This window comes from Sciurus vulgaris, assembly GCF_902686455.1.
Source record: "Sciurus vulgaris genome assembly, chromosome: 17".
NCBI classification, from domain to species: domain Eukaryota; kingdom Metazoa; phylum Chordata; class Mammalia; order Rodentia; family Sciuridae; genus Sciurus; species Sciurus vulgaris.
This window is the reverse complement of record NC_136478.1, coordinates 59659592-59663681: the sequence shown is the minus strand read 5'-3', so window position 1 is coordinate 59663681 and position 4090 is coordinate 59659592. Positions and strand designations below refer to the sequence as shown.

Genomic DNA, 4090 nt, shown 5'->3' with positions numbered 1-4090 from the left:
ACCTTATGGGGCTCCTTCCTGGGTGTTCAGGTGCAGGACATGCCTGAGGGGAAAGGCAAGGAGGCATGACAGCACCCCCAGCTGTCTGTCTGCCATCCTAGACAGCCATTGGTCCACCTGTTAGCCTGTGCTCAGCAGTCATTCGCTAACCTGTAGCCCACAAATTCTAACTGTTCAGAGATTGGCCAGATTGTACTTAGCCCGGGAAATTCAACTACTTAAGCAAAGCTCCCCTGCCATGTTCTCTCTCAAGTGCTTTCTTTCTCTTCAGGGCAGACACTGTTTGTCTGCCAAATAAAATCTCTTGTGTGAGTTTTGTTTCAGAGTATTTTGTCTGGGCGCCTTTTCACTTTTCAATTGCAGACCTAGTTTACCTCTTGATGATTTCTAAGCCATTATGAAGATAATATTTCCATGCTGTGGTTATAACTGAATGTTACTGCACCTGGTCAGCATACATGAAAACCTGGAATTTATTCACAACACTGCAAAATAATAAAAGGAAGAAAATATTTGTAGGTGACAGAATATTTGGGGTTTTCTTCATCTCTCAGTGTGCAATGGTGTCCTGGGGAACTCCTTGCTCTTCACGTTATATGCATACTCCTTCTTAGTTAAACCCCATTTGAAGAAGAAATTTGATCCCATAGATATGCAACTGTTGTTGGTCAATAATTTGACCATAATGGTCACATCGATACCAGATATTGCATTATCCATGGGAGTAAGGCAGTTTTTGAACCAGGTTGGTTGCCAGACAATTTTATTCTCATGCAGAGTGATCCAGGGTGTTTCCATCTGCACCACTTCTCTTCTAAGTGCATGTCAAGCCATCGCTGTCAGTCCCAGTATCTCTAAGTAGGCGGGACTTATATTTAAGCTCTGTTTGTGGACTTGTCCCTCCTTTCTTTTCTTTTGGGTCATCAACATGTTCATCTACATCCATGTTATTGAATCTGTCACAGCCATCAGAAATTTCACTCTGGTTGGTCCTGGATTTGCTCATGCATACTGTCAAACCAGGCAGTTTGGAAAACATAATTCATCATCATTCCTTACTGTCTTACTGGTTTGACATCTGGTGTTTGTTGTCTCATGTTCTGCACTAGCCTGTACATATTAAGTATCCTCTACAGACACCACAGGAGAGCCCAGCACTTCCATAGTCCCTGAGTCTCCTCCAAGTCTTCTCCTGTCACAATGACCCCTGCACTATCCTCCTGCTTGTAGGTTGCTTTGTGTTATTTTATTTCTCAAACAACTGTTTGATGCTTTATTCCTTTCATGAATGCTACAAAATTTCAAGGTTTGGGGAGAAAGTGGAGCTTTGTCACCCTGCTACCCAACCATCTGCTCATTTTGGGTGATGAAAATGTTCCCCAATTTACCTCATCCTTTTCAATGAAATTGACAGTTTCCCAAAGGGCATTTGATGTCTGATCTGATGTCCCAGGATTTAGTCTGCAACAGGGCAGGGTGCCTAATTTTTTATACGGGAAAGAAAGGCCCCGCTGCCCTTGACATTTCAAAGTGCACTAGTGTAAATTCATGTATTCCACAAGTGTGAAATGCACTCAGAGTTAGAAGATATAGTTTGAGCAAATGTACAGAGATTATATGGATAATTTTCACTTTCAGTATATGTTTAAATTATAATTGGAATAAAATGAGTACATTTATACACTTCAAACTATTTCATATGTCTTATTATGATCTTTTTATTAAACAGCCAGGAGAAAATGTAAAATTCACTTTGTGGTTCACATCATACTTCTATTGAAGTGTGCTGGCCTAAGAAAGTACTTTTGTGTAATCCACAAGTACCCATTGCCCACCTTAGATTTTTCAGACACCACTTCAGGGATTGGATATACAGCAGTTTTCTGACAGCATACAACATCATAAAAGGACTTTGTAGGATGTTCATGATGTAGAAAAAAATTTAAAAGTTAATATTCATAAGAAATCACATGATTTGATGTAATCACTGAAATGGTCTTTTTTACATAAAGAAAAATTTTTTGACTCATTGTCCACAAATGAGGTACAACTTTCAATCTCGTGGTACAAAAATGAGAGTCACACTGTTTTTGTGATCACATATGTACATAGGGCAATGATGTTTGTCTCATTTTATTATCCTTCCTTCCCCCAGCCCTTCCTCATTCTTCATTTCCCTCTACACAATTCATCCTTCCACCCTTCTTCCCTTGCCATTCCCCTCCATTATATATCATCATTCACTTATTAGAGAAATCATTTGGCCTTTGGCTTTTTTGGGATTGGCTTATTTCACTTAGCATGATATTCTCCAATTCCATCCATCTACCTGCAAATGCCATAATTATATTCTTTATTATGGCTGAAAACATTTCATTGTGGTATATACACACATTCATCTTTTGAAGGGCACCTAGGATGGTTCCACAATCTAGCTATTGTGAATTGAGCTGCTATAAACATTGATGTGACTGCATCACTATAGTATGCTGATTTTAAGTCCTTAAGGTATAGGTTAAAGAGTGAAATAGCTGGGTCAAATGGTGATTCCAGTCCCAGTTTTCTAAGGGTCTTTCCAGAGGGTCTGCACTAATTTGCAACCCCAACAGCAATGAATGAGTGTATCTTTTCCCCCATATCCTCGACAACACCTATTGTTGCATGTATTCTTGATAATAGACATTCTAATTGGGGTGAGATGCAATATTAGGGTAGTTTTGATTTGCATTTCTATAATTACTAGATATGTTGCACATTTTTTATATATATCTGTTAGTTGCTTGTAGATCTTCTGTGAAGTGTCTGCTCATTTCCCTAGCCCATTTATTGATTGGGTTATTTGTGTTATAGGTGTAAAGTTTTTTGAGTTCTTTATCAATTCTAGAGATTAGTGCTCTATCTGAAGTGTGTGTGGCAAAGATTTTCTCCCACTCTGTAGGCTACTGCAATGTTTCAATATATCTCTTCAATATTGAAAACATTGGTGTTTAATTGACATATAAGTACTAATGAGTGTACAGAAATGGTATTAGTTAATAAGTACACAAATTCAAAATTTGGTGACTAAACATCCAGTAGCAATGTTTTGGTCTTTTCACAAAAAAACTTTATTATTGAAGGACTGACCAAAATTTAATTAGCTTATTTAGGTTTCTAATAACAAAGTCTACAGCTGCCAATAAGAACTTCTAACAAGCATGGCATGATCAGGTTAAACCCTTAAAATATGAATAAAAAATCTTTCAGAAATTTTACCCTATACATTCTAGCTAAGGGGATATGCTAGCATTAGGCTGTTCATGAGTGGTCATAGATCCACAAGCCAATCATCATCTGCAGGTCACAAAAAAGAAATGAGTAATAAATTCTACAAAGTGTGTAAAATCATATTTTTATATTGAAGGGGAATAATTCCTTATTCTCAGGGCACACAATACAGTAAGGGCACAGAATCAGGCACTGTTCAGTAACCCAGGAGGGAGAACCAAACAAGGTCAGTGGAAGAAATGAAATATCCTGTGACCTGTGTGTAAGTGGGTAGGGTATTTGCTGGCTTTAGGGCCCAGACCAGGAACAGGAGTGGGTGTCCTTGCTTGTGGGAGCCAACTTCAAGACAGAGAGGACAAGATGCACCAAGACACTGACTACTCAGAAGATAGGGGAGTATTTGGCTTGGTGAAAAGTAATCTATTCTGAGACACGTAAAGCAGAGGAAGGGAAATCCCTCCAACAAGACAGCAAAACACCTTCCCCAATGGAGGCACCACCTGCTCCCTGTGGAGGTGAAGTAGCTGAGGATCACCCTGCAGGTCACCTTTGCCCCAGGGCCCTGGTTGCTGGATGCAAATTTATGAGTGGAATGTTCCCTAATGTAAATGGGTGCTTCTCTAAAATAAAACAAAAACACAAAGAAAACAACAGAAATGAATACAGTAGTCAGTTTTCACCCCCAGTGTCCAAGCTACACAGGGGGTCCCTTTGGTCACTGACCCTGATTCATTACTGCAAGGCATTTAGAACATCATGCTCCTGAAGCATCTTCCCTCAACAACCATTAAGCAGCAGTCCAAATATAAACTAACTCCAAGGT

General features: G+C 39.3%; 1 pseudogene across 1 annotated transcript; it reads left to right on the top strand.

Annotated features, from left to right (window-relative positions):
• Window positions 1-685: 685 nt before the first annotated feature.
• LOC306648513 (vomeronasal type-1 receptor 4-like) lies at window positions 686-1405 on the top strand (annotated as a pseudogene). Its single transcript has one exon. The product of its transcript is annotated as a vomeronasal type-1 receptor 4-like (transcript).
• The last annotated feature ends 2685 nt before the right edge of the window (window positions 1406-4090 follow it).